Raw genomic sequence first — 18,179 nt, forward strand, 5'->3', positions numbered from 1 at the left:
GGAAGCAGAGTGAATTCACTCACTGAGAGCCCTCTGCTTCACTGTAGCTTCTGATGCTGTGGGTAGTGCGGGCGGGGGGAGGCGAACGCTGCTGCCGTCCTGCACCGGGCCTCCCTGGTCGTCCCTGGGGCCAGGTCCCTCGGGGATGGGGTGTCATGGGGGGAGAGCACGGGCTGGTGGCAGGAAGGGATGGGACTTGGCGGGCAGATTCAGCCACGGCCCCCCAGCCACTGGGTCTCCCAGGCCCATAGATGCCCCGTGGGCAGGGAGTGAAACCCCTGATTTACACCTTATCTCCAGTCTGAATTTGACTAGCTTCACCCTGCAGCTGTTGGATCAACTCACACCTTTCTCTGCCAAGAGCCAAGAGTCGCTGCTGGCAAAATGGGAACCCCACGTCGTCCCTTAAACTGCATTTGTCAAACTAAGCAGAGTTTCTGGAGTAAGGCACATTTGCTACCCCTTCATTCCTGTCACACACTGAGCTTTACACAAACAGCAATAAACTCTTTGCTGGTGTGTGTTCATGTTCGTTTCTCTCTCTCTCTCACACACTCTCACACACACACACACACACACACACACACACCCCTTCTCTAGCATTTATCAGAGATTGTCAATTCTCCCAACATTATCATTAAGCTAGAACTTGATTTATCTGCATTGATATAGGCAGCACTTTATGTAACTTCATCTCAAAATCTTATCGCAATGTAGAGGTGTTAGTCAACCAACCCCTAGTGTGATAGGTAGACTAGTCACACCATTTTACAGAGAATTAAATTGGGACCCAGAGAGTCTGATTTTCAGGATCCTGAAACAACTCCCCCATGCCCTTTGACATTGGTGTTCAAGCTCTCATGCCTTTCACGGTGTAGGCTGGGGGCTGGGCTGGCACACACAACTGAAAGGGCACATACATGTCTGGTTTCCATGCACCCACGCAGAGATGTGCATCTGTCTAGGCACACAACACACAAGCATCCAATGTTGCATGTACAAAGTACACGTATGTACCTGCGAGCTGAGGGGCTAAAGCCACACGCCTCAGAGCAGCTGGCCCTGACCTCACTCTCCCTTGCCAGTGGTCCCAGCACCTCTGGGTTACACGTACACGTTTGTGCCTAGAGGGGCCTGAAACCAGGGCCCAGAGCCATGAGGTGATCAGTGACGAAGCCGGGAGTCCACACTCACAAGAAACCTGCCAACACCAGCCATCCCAGCTTTGCTGCGAGGCGGGACACAAGCCCTTTCAACGCTGACATATCGGAGGAGGCTGCGGGTTTGTGTTTCCTCAGGATTTGTCTAGTAACTTTGCTCATTTTGAAGTGTTAGGAGGAAAATCCCCTCAGCTTTTCTCCACTGGTGCAGTGTGATCATCTTCAGGGGAGCATTATTGATTTACAGCAGCCGAGGGGCCGGTTCATTGCGTCAATGGAGCGACACCGAGAGTCACCAGACGGACCTGTGGCATATCGATAACGAGGAGGTTGCACTAAATTACACTAGCTCAGGAAATGGCTGTTGACTTCGGAGGCGTGAGGCTGATTTCCGCTTGCTGAGGACTCGGCCTGTACAGTTCACTGGGTTTCTTTGTATTATCTAGATTGCGTTATGTTAATAATTCCCATGAGCACATGATGAGAGGAAAGGGGAAATTCCTGGTTCCCATTCATACATCTCACTCTTGCGTCAAGGGGTGTGTCTAGCCTACATGGCTCTGTCGATGGAGACATGTAAATTAGTTTATTCAGCATAGTCAAAGAAGCAGGGATTTAAATAATCTTTTTGCCTTGTGAAACGAGGTTAACCAGAGCGGTCGACAAAGGCTTCCTTTGTCGACTGCGCCGCGTCTAGACTGCCGCACTGTTCCAGATCAGCTGATCGTTGGCACAGCGCGGCGGCCATGTTTATTTTAGTGACTATGCCGAATGAACTAATTTACATGGCTCCATCGATGGAGCCACGTAGTCTAGACACACCCAAAGGGATGACTCCTCTAGATACAAAATGAGTCAACCCCAAATTTCTAAGCTCATTTGTGTGGAGTGATGTGAGGAGCTGGTGGTGCCTGAAGAGCCGTGAATCGCAGGAGAAAGTAACGTCCCCTGCGAGTTCCAACCTAACTGTCTGACTTGGGGGGCTAGGATGGTTCCCCTTGGACACAGAGCCACCTCTAATGAGGAACCATGTGGCTCTGCACTGGCCACACCATGAGGCTGTGAAGCAAGCCGTTGCACCAGGTATCAGCCAATTCGGGCCCACTTGGGGACGGTATAAATAGGGGCTCCTGAGAAGAAAACTCTCTCACTCTTGCTCCAGTGGTGTGGCAGGAGGGACCTGGCTGCCAGGGAAGCTAGAGGCTTACTGATGTAGAGCAGGGCTTGGGAAAGGCCAGCAGATCTAGGGTGCTCTAGCCAGGCAAGTTCCCAGGCTGCAGGGCCTGAAGCAAGGCCTGAGGTATCAGGGCTGCAGGCAAACAACCAGGGCAGGCAAGGGCAGCAGGTCCACATCCTCTTGCCAATGAGGAGAGGCCATGTCAGATACAGTTTGCCCCTGAGGTAAGGAACTAGTTGAAAATGGGCAGTGGGTCACTGAGGCAAGATGGGCATGCGAGGTTGCGGGCTCCCTGAGTGTGGGAGCACTGTGGAGCGCAGTACCCAAAGGGAAGGGCATTGTACTCTGGGAGGACTGTGGCTCCTAACGCAAGGTGGCAGAGCCATTAACAGGGAACAGTGGGCAAGACTCAGGCCAGAAGGGGGCGCTCCAGGGCTGAATTAAGCAAATTCCTGAGTGACCAGCAGGGGGCACCATGCCGGTGAGTGACTCGCCATGTTACCTGGTGCTATTTATTCATCCCATAAAGGATCTGAGCCAGCGCCTTCTCCAGGAATTGGAATGCGGGGGGGGGGGGGGGGTGTTTGAATTTACAGGGTGTGTGTGTGTGTCAGGGAGTGAGACCGTGAGACAACTTGGGCAACACAGCTCTGTTTGCTGGATAACTAAGTAGACTAGGTGTGAATGTAAATACAACCTGGTCCTGAAGCCTTTTCCCCCAGCCCCCAGCTCATCACTAGCTGTCAGGGAGAGCTCAGTTTGACTTTGCTTACAAATCATCATTTGAAATGATTAGGTTGGCAACATCACCAAAATGAATGCACTGACATTGTCATAAAAACAACAGCTGTATAAGGAAGCTAGTCTATGTTCATACTTTTCAAATGTATTATACTTTTTCAGATACACATATCATACACTGTATATGCTTTTAAAGTGTGTATTAATGTTTCGATTTCAATTCAAATTTCCAAACAATCACTAAATTGGCATGTAACTAGTTCACAAAACTGGGGGGGGGTGTTGGGGAAATTCGGGGGCGGGGGGAGGGAAATCCCTGGTGCCTGAGCCCAGGACAAGACAGAACATTTGTGTCCAAAGGGAAGTGTAGACTCCAGATGGGTGCAGACTCTCGCAAAGCCAGGAGAGAAGGGCTGGATTCTAAAAGAAGCCACCTGCGAACAAACGCCTGATCTGCCTGTGATCTCGTGTCTCGTTCACACCTCCTTGTACCACCCCAGTGTGCTGTTCAGTGTCACTGCGCGTACCAATGACCACTGCTTCTTGCACTAGCCATGACGCGTGCGGCGTGCGGGCGACTCCAGGAAGGAGAGAGCTTTAGTGCATGCACAGAGTGTCACAGGCTGGGTGTATCTGTCCAATGGCAGGCCAAAACAATTTGTGAAGCCAACTCAGGGTGCGGGGCTACCACGAAACAGGGGAAATGGCTGCTCTGGCAAACATGGTGCTTCCTAGAGATGAACGGGGACGAGAAGGAAGAGCCCTGTGAGGGGGTCACTCACCACCGTAGCGGGGGTCCGTCGTCTGTCCCCGGAATCAGTCCATTCCGCCCGCACCGGCCTCCGCTCACGTGGCGTTTCCCCTCTGGAATCTTCCGGTCGCGTTGCTCTCTTCGCCACACTGCCCTCCGGCAGTGCCCAAGTCACTCGCTCTGAGCCCCCTTCCGGGGGTTTGGTGTCTCTCCGGCAGGCCTGTCTGCAGGCCTAGCAGGCTGGCCGGGTGGCTGTCCAAGCGTCCTGGCCCAGCCTGACTCTCTAGCCCTGCCCTAGCTCCAGAGAGCGTCCTGCTCCCTCAGCAGCCAGGCTCACACTGCCTTGGCTGAAGCAGCCCTTCCCCTTTATAGCTCCCAGCTGGGCCTTAATTGGCCAACGCCCCGGGCCTGCTCCAGGCTGGGGTTTGGCCCTTAAAGGGCCAGTACAGGGCAGCTGCCCTGCTACAAGCCCCAAAAAGTTAATACTAGAGATGAAATGCTACCACCCGCAATCCTATCAGAACAGATGTGTCTGCCTGGTACAATACCATCCTGGAGCAGAGTCATCCCTAATATGCCCACAAAACCCAACATGTTTCTGCACTGCTTAACCGCGTCTGCGTGGCTCTGGGATACGGCAGAGGCAGGTATTCGTGCGGATCTTTTCACCACGTTGGACTTTTATAACCTTTCCAGGTAGTCAGCATGTTCCAGCCAGCATGAGCTCTGCAGAGCTGCTAATCCAGCTGCAGAGAAGAGCCTGGGAGCCCCCCGCGTATTGTTCCTGTTACATTTCAACCTTCAGATCTGGAACAATGTGATTGCCTGATGGTTTGAAATCATTTGACACTTGTTAAGAAAGAAAAGAAGTTGGCTGTTCCTGACTGCGGCCCAGCTGAGTTTTCCCTTGCAGGCTTCACAAAAGAAATGGAAACAATCGTGAAACCGCAGCAGCTAGTCACACATTCATCGGCATGAACAGAAGCCTGCAGGCATGAGTTACGCAGCTGCACGTGCAGCTGTGTGCGCACTCAGGCATTTGGATGGACATTTACTCATTTGCATGCACAATTCCCCACTTTCGCAGTTTTCCTGCTTCTGTGGGCCCCGAACAAACTTGTGCACACAGCGTTATAGGGGTGATCCCACTTGGGCATCTTTCACAAGTGCAACTTACGAGCCTTTCAGGAGTTTTCTAAGTCCTCCCTTCCGATGTGCTAGTTCTTCAGATTCCCTCCTGTGTGGTACTGGCAGCGCCGTTACCTGTGCAAGAGGCCGGCACTGCTTACGCCTTGAGAGTGTACGCAGGAAATAGCTTCAGACTTCACCGATCTCAGCTAAAAATCAATGCAGCGCCATCGTGCTGTGCGGGGATTAATCGAAAGGGCCTCAAACGCTGTATTGCTTCCTGCCTCTTGCACGGCCTCAGATCTAGGACGGCGAAGCAGAAGCCGCATGAATTGACGATACCAGAAACAGAACCGGTGCCGCAAACCTGACCAACAGCTACAGGAAGGAACCCTGAAGTGCTCGGGGATGTAGAATAGTAACAGAGATGCAGCCGTGTTAGTCTGGTCTTGCTGAAACAAAAGGCAGGACTATGCAGCCAGGTCTGGCCCACGAAAGCTCATCACTTAATAAATGGCTAAATGTAGTGCCTTGCGGAAGTGGGTCTGGCCCACGAAAGCTCATCATCTAATAAACCATCTTGTTAGTCTTTAAAGTGCTACATAGTCCTGTATTTTGTTTCACTTAATAAACCATCTTGTTAGTCTTTAAGGTGCTGCATAGTCATAGAATCACAGAATACTAGGACTGGAAGGGACCTCGAGAGGTCATCGAGTCCAGTCCCCTGCCCTCATGGCAGGACCAAGCACTGTCTTTTGTTTCTGCTTGGGGATGTGTAAGCCTGCGAGATGCGAGCCCAGGCCATGTGCGTGAGAAGGAAAGGGGGCTCCAGTGTGTCAGGATCAGAGGCACGGATCACATTTTTTCAAGCGCAAGCTGGGGGAGCCTGGGACCTTGAAAGAAGGCGGGTGCTGGGCGAGTGAGCCGGAAGTGGCAGGGGGGCATTTGTCCGACCAGGCGCAGAGAGGGAGACAGGGCAGGCAGGTTCCTTAAGGAGGAATCACAGAGGGCCTGATTCTGCCTGGTGCTGTGAGGTGCGCAGGGGGGAGACAGGCGCGAGGAGCGTGCCAAAGTGAGACAGGGCTGCTCTCTGCTGCTGGGCATGCAGGCACTGCCACCTCGGCACCTCTCCGGTGACGTGCAGCACCCCCGGGGGCAGGGCTGGGTGGGGGGCTGGCTGGGCCACCAGTGTGGGAAGGGCTGGAACCTGCCCTCCTGACCGGCCTGCAGCAGCAAGTGGGCAGGCGGAGCATCCAGCAGCCACAGGAGGTGGAATACCTCCTGGCCCGCCCCACGGGGAGCAGCAGCTACACAGGGCACTTGATCAGAGGCATCCAAGAGCGGGCAGGCTTTTGGAGTCGGGGGGGGGGGGGGGAGGGAAGGGAGCCCTAGTGAGAGAGCAACTGGTTTCCCACGGCATGACTGACCCTTTCCCCTAGCCAGGAGCCCTAGGTTGGGCGATCTTTGCTCTCTCCTGTGATGGTGATTCTACCACCTCCCCAGCAACTTCTTCCATCACCAAAGAGCTCTCGGCGTCTCGGCACCAGTGTACAGGTGCTGAAATTCTCCTGGGAGGCGGAGAGGGAGCCGGGGCAGAGACTGGCCTGCAAACCTCTTCAGATGGTCTAAATTAACGTTTTCCTGCAGCATGCACTTTGTCCTTGGCGACCAGTGAGAATCACAGATCCCCGCTTCTTTTCTACCTGCGTGTGTCACCCAGAGATGTCCGTTTCTCGTCCTTAAGAATCCCCTGGTGCTTTGGGTTAAGAGCAGCGGTGCTAACTCCTGTGCATTAGTGACATTTTGATTGGTTCTACCTAAAATTCCATCTGTTGCCTCAATTCCGTGCAGCAGCCTCATTCACCAACAGTGTGTTCTATTAAGCCGTTGGTTCACTTCACCCCAGAAGTGGCTGCAGTGACTCATGCCTGTATAACATAGTTTGTATTAGCACTATTCAGTTGTAACACCTAGAGGCCAGGGCTTCACTGCACTAGGTGCTCTCCAAACATTTAACAAAAAGACAGTCTCCGTCCTGCAGTGCTTTCTCTCTCAGCCCTGGTCTATACTAGGGCGTTATTTCTATGTAACCACCCTGAGGTGGAATTTATAAGTGGAGCATCTACACTACCAGCACCGTTATTTCATTATAAGTGGTTGCTTATTTCGAAATCTGTTCTCCTGCTTTCCTTGGGGAATAACGCTAATTTCAAAATAGTTATTTCGGAATAGCGGGAGTGTGGCTGCTCCAGTGCCGCTATTATGAAAAACTACTCCCCAGAGTCATTTGAACTAATTACTCCTCAGTGCTTCCTGGGGCTCTAAGTCGAGGTAGCACGTCCACATTAACAGAGCCTGCCCCGGACTAATATCCCTATAGTGGGGATACACTATTTCGATTTTGTAAAATCAGGAGCTATTAAGTTGAATTTTGTTATTTTGAAATAGATTGCTCACTGAGGGCATGTCTACATTAGGGAACTAAGCCAGACCTGTGCAAATAACTTGCTTTTCAGCTTGTTGGACGTTCCAAACAGTAATTTGGAATCAACCTGAAATCAAAATCTTTTGGAACTTCCAGAAAATCAAAAACTTAGAAAAAATTGTTTCAGGTCAGACAACATATTTTGTTTGATCTGAAACTAAAGGTTTGTTTCAATTTTGGGCATTTTTATCCCCCTTTCTATCCCCTTTTGTTTAATAAAAAGAAAATGAAATTTGGAAGTAGAAAGCTCACTTCACAGGCACCATTCACAAGCAGCAAAGAGGTGGTGATAGCAACAGCAACACCCTTACACTTGAGCTTGGAAGAATTCAGGTTTTTTATAAAATATTATTTATAAATAATATGTTGATATCTATTTTGAGGCGTTATTTTATTTTTACCTATAATTTTTCACAGTTGGGAAAATTGTAGAGTGGTCAGCTGATGCCAGGAGAGTCAGACAATAATTATTTAATGACAGGATATGCTGAGATTCAAAACGTTAAAGCTCTATAACCATTAAAACACATCTTGTCACCATCACCGCCAGAATGAAAAAGTAAACACCCTGAATCACACTCTAATAAGGTCTCAAGCAGCATTTTTTGTACTTTGCCTGTCTGTAAATTTCAGTTGTTATAGATGAAAGTATTTTTCATCAGTTTGGGGATGTCGAGGGAACACAGCAGCTACCAATAAAAATCTAATCCTTCCAAGCCTACTGATACTGTATAGCCCTTGGTTAGCACACACACCTGGGGTTATTATATACTAATTCACTGGGATCTGGGGTTCTTCAGTTCTTCAGGAGAGTTTTCTCACCACTAGGTTATGGAATGGAGTCTTTTTCCCTTTCCCTTGCACAATCATTATTTAATTATTTATACAAAGTGTAACAGCTTCAACAGAAAAGAAATGCATCCCAGAATACCTAATAGACTAGGGCACTGAAGTAGGAGACCTGAGTTTAAGTCCCTGCTTCCAAACAAGGGTTCAGACTTGGCTCTTTTATGGGACAGGTGAGTCCCCTAACCCCACAGCTATTGGGGACAAGGAGGATATTACTTTTTCCTGGTTTTTTTTTAGTTATGGTTCCTTTGTGTTGGTGGAAGGCACCTAATTCCCCCTGGCTGTTCTGAAAAGGTCAAAATGAACTGCTTTGGCAGGTCTAGATATTTTCTTTCTCTCCTGTCTACCTGAGGCAATTTGCCAAAATCAAACCAAGTTTGCAAGACGTTCAGTCAATCTGAATCTGCATATTTCATTAAAAAGAGCTAGGAACAAAAAATATTGGCCGTCTCTGATCTAATCACAATCTAAAGCCAAGTGATTACAATTTCTTCTCAGTCCCCTCCCCCTGGGTAACACAATAGGAACGAAGCTAAACTCATCTCAGCTAGTAGCTTCTCTTTGCATCCCCCCTCCACAGTTCAAATCTCAAGTGTTTCATTCGTTCATTCAATATCAGCCCCCGTGCTAATTTGTTCAGTTCAGTAATTTTCTCTTACTGGAGAGTGTTCGTCCAGACCGAGCTGCTTGTTAGTTTGAGCTTTGATAGAATATAGATCTGTTTCCCTCCCAGCTATGAACTTTGCTGACTCAAAGGAAAACGATCTTTAACAATCCCCCAGAGAGCTGTATTTTTCCTACCTAAGTGCGCCCAAATTGCAACCTACAACCAATTAAACCGACAGTTTCTCGTTTTTCACAACAAATGTAATTTGTAATTCCAAAATGTCAATAGAGAATCCTTAGCTTTTATATTCCATAATATTTTCAGCTAGGCTCAGTAATTTTGGAGTCGATCAAAGAAGGTGACTGGGGTGGTTATTTGAGGATCATCAGGTGACTTTACATAACAAGCTGCATGTTTGTTCACCTGCATGTGGTTCTCTAAAAGATAATGTCACAGTCAGGATGACTCCATGCCATTGTTGCAATGATGCTTTCTGGACAGTGATTCCCTTGTTCTCCCAACTTCAAAAACTTTGGACCCCTATGGCTGCATCGTGGGTGCAAGATTGTGGGGACAAGGAACCACAACATGGGGAGAAGAAACACGGACATAGCCCCAGCATGGTGCTACTCACTAGAGCTGCTTGAAAAATGGGTTTTCTGCCAGAAACTTAGATAAGAAATTAGTGTTGTCTCTGTTTTTCACAGGAAAGTCAGATTTTGGGCAGAATTTTAAAACCCAAAACATTCTGGCTGTAAACAGGAATATTTTTCTAGAAATAAAAACGAGGAAAGGTCTAGAAAACATGGCCGACAAGGGAAGACTGAAGGAATCGGGTTTGTTTAGTTAGGAAAAGAGAGAACTGAGAGGGGACACGATAAAAGCTTTTAAATACCTAAAAGAGTGTCATAGGGAGGAGAGGGGAAAGTTGTTCTCCTTGGCCTCTGAGGACCGGACAAGAAACAATGGGATTAAACTGCAGCAAGGGAGGTTTAGGTTGGACATTAGAAAAAACTTCCTGTCAGGGTGGTTAAACACGGGAATAAATTGGTTGTGGAATCTCCAACACTGGAGATACTTAAGAGCAGGTTAGATAGACATCCATTAGGGATGATTTAGATGGTGCTTGGTCCTGCCCTGTGGGCAAGGGACTGGGTTTGATGCCCTCTCGTGACCCCCCTCCAGTTCTAAGATTCTGAGATTGAAATTCTTTGCTCTGGAAGTGTTGTTGCTTGGCCTCGTAAGAGCTGGAGTTCAAAATCCTCATGCTCCCATTCTCTTCCACAAGCCAGGCTTCCTCATTGGACTACATCTCCCATGGGGCACCATGGTCTCCCCTCTTGTAGAGAGGATGTGGTTCATCATGGGACTGCGGCTGTAGTGCATTGTGGGGGATGTAGTCCAGCTCGGGAGCGTGGCACCTAGAGGAGAACGGGGACAGCAGGCTCTGAAGCAGCATTGCCAAATTGCAATGTTTTGTTCTTCTGACGCTGCAGAAGAATTCACTGAGTCGAAAAACTCATGTGCTATTGAAGATTTGCTGCCAGCCCTGCTAGCTGGTCTACAGGCAGTGGGCCTAGGGAGGCGATGGCTCACTGCTCCGCGGTACCAGGCAGCAGACAGCACCTGGGAACCCTTCCCAAGATTGGCCCTGGAGCTCTCTCTCTTGCAACCCAGTGAGACTGCTAGTTGAGACCCTGGGGGGTCAGCCCCTCCATGCCGCCCATTCCTAGGCGAGCTCTGTCTTACGGCCTTCTGGCCCCTTTGCCACTGAGCAGAGCAGAGAGCTCTGGAATCTGGCTGTAGGCGGCCGGAGGAGAATTCCTCATGGGACTCGTCGCTTGGGTAAAAGCTGGAGGAGGTGGATCCTGTGCAGCACCTTGGCACTCCAGCTTAGGGGGCACGTCCAGGGAACAGCGGAGTCCCCGCGGGGTCTCCTCCATTGGAGCCTTTAAAAACTCCTCTGCCGGCGGTGAAAGCTGGAGCAGACTCTCTGCTGTTCTAACACGCATCAGGGGTAGGATGGGCCCTAAGGATCTGCCTGATGGCCTCTGGCATCCTGAGCAGAGCGGATCTCAGCCAGGCGAGCCCTTAACTTGGCTCTGTGTATCTCAAGGAAAGGGAGGCGCCGAACAAGGAGAGGAACTGAACTAGTTAAAGGAGCACAGGCCATGTCATCGGGGGAGGGGGGGGGGGCTATTGGAAGGTTGTCTCCTGGACCTGCAAAACCCTTTCCTATGGAACGCTGCCCTCCCCCTATTGCTCCCTCTCTCGAGTCCTCCCCTCACTCCTCCACGGCCATCTCACAAGCGGGCACTTCCCAAGCCGGACTGTTATTCTTTCTTCACACCAATATTCTGATTCCGAGGGGGCCTGGCTGATGTGACAGATTCGTTCCACACCTACCCGTGGAGCCCAAGGCCCCGGCGTGCAGGCACATGCCCAGACACGAGGCAGCACGCGCCGCGTTCTACAGTGCTCCGTGGGAGGGGGAGCTCTGATCTCAGAGTGCGAATACAGTTCAGCACTAGGTGGATGGGCAGCCCGCCACCTGCCGAATTACGATTTCCTGCAGCCCTCGCATCACACAGACAGAGACCAGAGTTTCTCTAAAGCCTAATATCTTGGCACTTTACGAGTTAGAAAAACGAATACAGAGACTTCAGGGGAAAGTGCAAATGAGCTGAAGACAGCCGTGGCTTCTGATTTGACGACACCATTGCTGGGGGAGAAAGGGTTCTCCGGCAGCAAGGGGATGCTGCTATCAATATTTCAATGGTGGGAATTGGATTGTAAAGAGGAAAATCAGTCAGGGAAGTCCACAGTGTGCCCCCAGCTCCTACGCTCAAAGGACACAGTAGCCCAGTGGTAGGTGGCTTAAGGTACGTCTACACTGTATGGCTTCTTTGAAATAACGGGCATGCTATTTCACCATCCCAGTAAACCTTGTTGCACAAGAGCTAAGGGATGGCTTGAAATAGCGCGTGCTTTTGAAATTTGGTGCCGTGTAGATGCGCCAAATTTCAAAATAAGCTATTTTGAAATAGATTTGAAATACAATACACAATTTGCATAGCGCAAATTGCGTATCTTCTTTCGAGTTTAGGGTGCTTTGTAGACACACCCTTAGAAATACTAGAGTCAAAGGGACACAATAGAGTCACTAGAGATCGGATAAAGGGGAATAGAAAAGGCAGAGAGACGATAAGCGATCACAGGTTGGATAAAATCGCAGAGCCAGGAGAGATAAGACAGACAGATGCAGCTGGCACCCTTATGCTGTGATGGACTGCAGCCTGCTCCTGACATATAGCAAGGGGATCCTGCAGAAAGCACGTGACCCATCATGCACTGCTCTCTTTGAATCAGACTCGGTGCCCCTGGGACAGCAAGGGTGCCATGTGGCAGCTAGCGGGACGGGCTCCCTCATATGGCTGTAGCAGGGTGCACCGCCTGCTCCACCTACCCGCCCGCAACGCCGGGTGAGCTATCTGCCCACCCCCGGGCTCCATGGGGAAAGCCCAGCTCCTGGCTTTTCTGTCAGGAGCATGACACCACGCTGTGGGCTCTTCCTCGGAAGCAGTGTCCTGTCCAGCCCTTCGGCTCCTCGAGGGGGCAGGGCGACAGACACGCCCCTCGTGGCTCCCTTTCAGCACAGGTGGGGAGAGAAGAGAGAATGGCCCAGGGTCAGCTCCTAGCGGGAAGGTCCCCAGTACAAACAGGCCAGGCACCAGATGGCAGAAAGCCACCGGTTCAGAGGCGGGTGTAACAGCGAGACGGGCAGAACCAGGACCCGCAGTGACAGAGCCACAAGGTGATGGACCCATGATGCTTAAAACAAGCTTCCTCAACCAACGAGGGGGGGTCATCCAGACTAACTGATACGACGGTGCGCTCTCCCCCCCCGGAGTCACACCGCCTCCGGGGAGTCATGAGCTGGCCCCTGCCCCGGGCGATAGCAGCGGGTCCTTTCACTCAAGCAGCTGAGGCCTTTAGCTTCACAAGCACTGGGTTCTGCCCCACAAATAACCTCACAAGGGCCTCCTTGCGCATGTACGAGAGCCCGACTGACGGGCCCTTGGATTCGGGGTTCTCTTTCCAAGCCAGTCGAGAGCCCCCTCAGGGAAGGGCTCTGTCCAACCTGTGAGTCCCTGCAAGGGAACAGCTGGGGGCCCTGGCAATTATTCATATTTATGATAATTTTGCATTTAACATTTCATGAGTCTCGTGCTCTTTTATGTATTTGGAAACGGTGCCTGATTTCTAGTTCTGGTAATAAAACACCCCCAATGACCATACAGCACTAATACCAGTGTGCAATGGACAGTGTGTGTCCATGCTCAGCACCTCACGGTAGCCCTTAGCTCCCACCAGGATTCAAAGTCAAAGCTCCCCCGCGCCAAAGCTCACTGGACAGGCAAAGGGAGTCGGGCCTGACAGCGTTCGCTGTGAAACTGGCACTCCAGAACCGCATCGGCCCCATGAGCCCTGCAGTGTCACCCCACGAGACCTCAGCTGCCTTAGGATTCTCCCCTTGAAACATCCCCAGTACTGCGGTCCCCAGATACCCTCCCACCATCCCCATGCAGCAAACAAACCCCATGAGGCATCATGGACCTCCCGGAGCCAGGGGTGCGGAAACTAAGGCCCAAGGGCTGGATGTGGGGAGCATTGGGGAGCCCGCGCTGGCACTCCAGCCCCCTCCTCTCGCTTCCCACTTGTGTGCGGCCCCCAACTGATTTTTCTGTGGGTCAGCAGCCCCCACCCAAAAAAGGTTCCTCACCCCTGCCCTAAATCCTACTGCTTCTGTCTCCACCTCTCTCCACTCATCGCATTAAACTTCATCCAAGAAACTCCCGTCTGACCCCCCCTTAAACATTCCCTCTCCCATATTTATCCCCAGTCTCCCATTAGTCCCAGGGACCCCGCCCCTATTTTCCTTGGTCAGGGGCTATGCTGGGTCAGAGCGATGCTGCCCTCCTGGGTGCCAGATTGCAGAGCCTGGAGCAGAAAGACAAACTCAGCCCCGGCAGGGTGAGTTTCTCAGTTGAGGTCATTTTGGGTTGGTTTTCTCGTGTGGTATTTTGCAAACGAGAAATATACCCGACTCTCCTGCTCCCCCACTGGCTCTCCCAGAAGCGGTTCGCAGGCTGAACTGCAGGAGGGAAAGGACAGGTAAAGGGTAAACAGGAGAGTGAGAATCTGATCGCTAAGCCCCATAGTGTGTGTCTTTGCTTTCCAGAGCAATTGAATTAAATCCCGAGAAGGAACGGGAAGGATTTTCAGGCCACCTATGGTACAGTAAATGGAGTCACTGATCTGTGGGGGTATGTTCGAACTAGCAGGGTAGTGTAGACATACCCTGGATTACTTTCCAGGAAGGTGTCTCTGCAGAGAAAGGAAGTTTTTATAAGGATTAAAAGGACTGGAGAGAAAGGCAATTGTTAAAATCGACAACGTTGGTAAAACAGAGTTAAAACTTGCACCCAGCCACCCTGTTGGGCAGGCGGCATACAAGGCCTGATCACTACTCCTCTCACCTCAGTGGAAAGGCTTCCAGGGACTTCAGGGGGCCTGGATCAGGTTGACCGCGGTGATCGTGCCTAGTTCAAAGAGACTTTATGAGGCTCAGCCATCCAGATCAACACTGTGGCTACGTCTACACTGGCCCCTTTTCCGGAAGGGGCATGTAAATTTCACCAGTCGTAGTAGGGAAATGCGCGGGGGATTTAAATATCCCCCGCGGCATTTAAATAAAAATGTCCGCCGCTTTTTTCCGGCTTTTAAAAAAGCCGGAAAAGAGCGTCTACACTGGCCCCGATCCTCCGGAAAAAGCGCCCTTTTCCGGAGGCTCTTATTCCTACTTCGAAGTAGGCCATAAGTAGGCCTTCGAAGTAGGAATAAGAGCCTCCGGAAAAGGGCGCTTTTTCCAGAGGATCGGGGCCAGTGTAGACGCTCTTTTCCGGCTTTTTTAAAAGCCGGAAAAAAGCGGCGGACATTTTTATTTAAATGCCGCGGGGGATATTTAAATCCCCCGCGCATTTCCCTACTACGACTGGTGAAATTTACATGCCCCTTCCGGAAAAGGGGCCAGTGTAGACGTAGCCCATGTGTTTAAATACACTCCTGACGAGAGCTGGGTAAATAACCGACTTGTCAGTTCACCGGCAGTGCCGATCAAAAACACATCAGGGTCAAAGCAAACCCAACCACTGCAAAAAGTGCCAGCAAATCGAAAACCTCCATTTTGGGTCAAAGGAAACATAAGGTTCAACTATAAACCTTTTGTTTCAGGGATTTTTAACAAGGGCTAAATCAAAACAACTTCCACAGAAAGAAGGGGTGGCTTTCCTGGGACTTCTGTCCCAGTTGTTAGAACATGTCTGGAGAAGGGATTTGAACCCAACTGTAATGGAGCTAGGCCCAAGGCCAAAAGAGCCATAGAGAAGTCCTCCAGGACGCTATAGAGAGTCTGGAGTATCTGGCCAATCAGGGGCCAGGGAGGACTACAAAAGGAGCTGCAGCCCAGCCCTGAAGGGAGAAGATTAAGAGGGCTGGCTGGCAAAACCAGGGTCAGCTCAGCATGGGGAGCTGTTCAGGACACTGACTCCAGGAGGAGACAAGGAAGAGGCAGCACTCGCCTACTGAGTGGAGAAAGAAAGGGAGGGGAAACAGGCCGAGAGACTGGCCTCAGAGGAACGCTCTGCAGAGGGAGCCGGGGTGGGTCTGGGGAGGGGTTTGAGTATGACACAGGAGTGTGACTCAACCGGAGGGCTGAGTAGCCGCACGGCTTTGTGAGACTGAGGCGGTGCGGGAACCCGCACTCGGCCAAACGGGGGTGCCGTTGCACCAACCCGCTGAGTTAGGGAATCTCTCACGGGTAGTCTCTCTCCACCTCTCCTGTTCCAGCTGCTCTGAATGAAACAGACCATGGGGGGCCTCCAGCAGGAGGGAAGAGTCTGTCTACACCACAGAGCCTGTAGTGACACAGTTCTGCTGGCATAGCCGTGTAGCGTAGATGCACCCGACACTCCAAGGGGGGGGGCGGAGGAGGAGGGTTTACAGTCAGGGTGGAGATCCCCGAAGGCTGGTAGCTAGGCGCTGGGAGCATTCTTCCATCGGCATAGGTCTGTCTGCACCGGGGGGGGGGGGGGAGCTTAGCTACAGCAGTGGTGTGGATTTGTCAGACCCCGACGGATGTAGCTACGTCAGTCGAACTTTTCAGTGCAGACGAGGCCTAAGAAGGACTCTGTCTCCAGGTGGCTAGGGCGTTCCCTTGCATGTGGGGGGCCCAAGCTAAACCCCAGGTTCATTCATCACTTACGTACACCGCCCTTGTTGTAAGGGGGGGCAGGCTACTGAGGGAGTCAGGGGGCCGGGGCTGCAGCAGTGAGCAGCTGGGGAGCAGAACGACTGGAAGAGCAGAGATCCAGCGCAGATGGACACCACCAGTCACGAGGCCTTGCAGGTCAGATTTGGAGGGGGCTCGACTCCCCAACTTGGGGGGGGGAGAAGGGTCCTGCCCCCCAGAACCTGCAGGCGCATGGCCACTGCCAGAGAAAGTGTCTGACCTGCAGCATCCCTGCAGCACAGCCAGGGCCAGAGCAGAGGCCTGGACCCTAAGAGGAGCAGCCTGCGAACTGCCCAGAGATCCTGCATGTGGGGTCCCGGTGCCGCGAAGCGGGGGGATGTCTTTTCCCGTAACCTCTCCCATTTCCTCCTCGTTCCTTCACAATTGGCTGCTGTTTGAGAAGGTGGATTTGCTGTGCGCTGCCTGCAATACCCAGCGGGTCGGGGACGCCTCCAGGGCAGAGAGAGCCCCCCCGGGTGGGGGCACCCTAACCCCTGTCCTAAGTGAGCACAACTAGGCTGGGTCAAGCTCCCCAGGAAGACCCGGCCTTGTTGGGGTGACAAGGGCTCTGCCACACTGCGGGGAGGAAGGGAGCCCTCGAGATCAGGGAGGCCTCTGGGTAAAGGAAGTGGGAGCAGGGACTCGGATCCTTTCAGGAGCCCATTTCACCGGGGTTGCGTAGAAGCCAGGAAAGTGCCCCTTCCCCCGCTCACGCATCGATCTCCCAGCACTTTACAGAGGCAGGTCCCCTGTGACGCCGGTTTGCAATGGGGAAGCCCACGGGACAGTAGGGCAGGGGTATATTTGGGATTAGGTGCCAGATGAGAGAACTGGCGACAGCTGGGCACCTGAAACCCAGCCCAGCCTCACCTACCTTGAAACCAGGTTGCATTTGCATGAGCTTAGGGAGCGGCCGGGCAGGCTGCCTCTGGCCCCAGCTCCGCTGCCGTTCCCCTCCAAGGCGGTGTCATTACGCACACTTGCAGGGCCTGAAACGGTCACCCTGAGAACTTCCTGGCTTGCAACGCCAGACGTGAGTCCCACAGGACAGGCAGGCTGTACAGCCCACTCGTGGGCAGCGGGTGCTGGCAGCTCCGCCCCAAGGTTTCTTGATTCTAGGGCACATGCCTCTCCTCATACATCATCAGTTGGTGGACAAGGGAGAAGAAAAGCCACAGAACAACCTGGGTGTGAGTCGTCATCAGTGGAAAGTCCCTGCAACACGATTGACCCCGTTCTCCAAATACAAATCAATCTGAGGTGGCTTTTTCAATGCTATGGCTTTTGTGTGCCAGAAAGGAGCACCTTAGCGCTTTCTAAATTACAATACTTCCCGGCAGATTTGGCTCACAGAATCCCTTAATAGTTTATTTTGGTTGCAACATGCTAAGGAAAAAGATCAAATTCTGCTTTCTCCTGCCCTTCCCCTCACAAATGCAGGTCTTGTTTTTTTAGAGTCTCCCTTTCCCACAGAGCCTGTATAGAAATGAGATGCAAAGAGCCATTTGCCAGGAGAGAGAGATGCGTTATACCAATCCCGATGCAGAGAGGGCCGGGCCATGTCACAAACGAACTTTCAAACCTCAATTCACAATGAATGATAAATTATCCAAACCCTTGGACGATCTCTGCTGGATGTGTTACTGTCTCAAAACAAACTAGGTAAATACAAAGAAAAGCTTTCAGTCTAACTATAACCGAAAAGCACAAAGCTCTGTTCTGCAGCTTGTAATTTTACCTAAAAGTGCATTCCTTATAAATATCACAGGATTTTCCTTTGACTGTTTTTAAAGGTCTAAAAAGAGACATCATCCAATGCGCTTTACATGCCTCACAAATCTGTCGTCAGCTAGTCTCTTCTGACTATGGAATCTAGCATAACCCAGGTGAAATTGTTCCTTGGATTGCCAGTTTTTCTGACTTTGTCTTC

At 51.4% G+C, this 18,179-nt stretch overlaps 1 protein-coding gene across 7 annotated transcripts in view; it reads right to left on the bottom strand.

Moving 5' to 3' along the window:
- Positions 1–18,179, bottom strand: part of RALY (RALY heterogeneous nuclear ribonucleoprotein) — a 220,611-nt gene that overhangs the window by 115,438 nt on the left and 86,994 nt on the right. For 2 of the 7 annotated variants that reach the window (XM_075901526.2, XM_075901522.2), the window contains exon 3: positions 5,007–5,260. The exons of 4 other annotated variants lie outside the window; for them this stretch is intronic. The gene's annotated coding sequence lies outside the window, so the exon portion shown is untranslated. Of the gene's footprint in view, positions 1–3,860; positions 4,140–5,006; positions 5,261–18,179 lie in introns of those variants that run through there. One more of the 7 variants, XM_075901527.2, reaches the window with a different exon arrangement.

The sequence above is a fragment of the Pelodiscus sinensis genome, chromosome 17 (assembly GCF_052426305.1).
Source record: "Pelodiscus sinensis isolate ZL-2025 chromosome 17, ASM5242630v1, whole genome shotgun sequence".
NCBI lineage: Eukaryota > Metazoa > Chordata > Testudines > Trionychidae > Pelodiscus > Pelodiscus sinensis.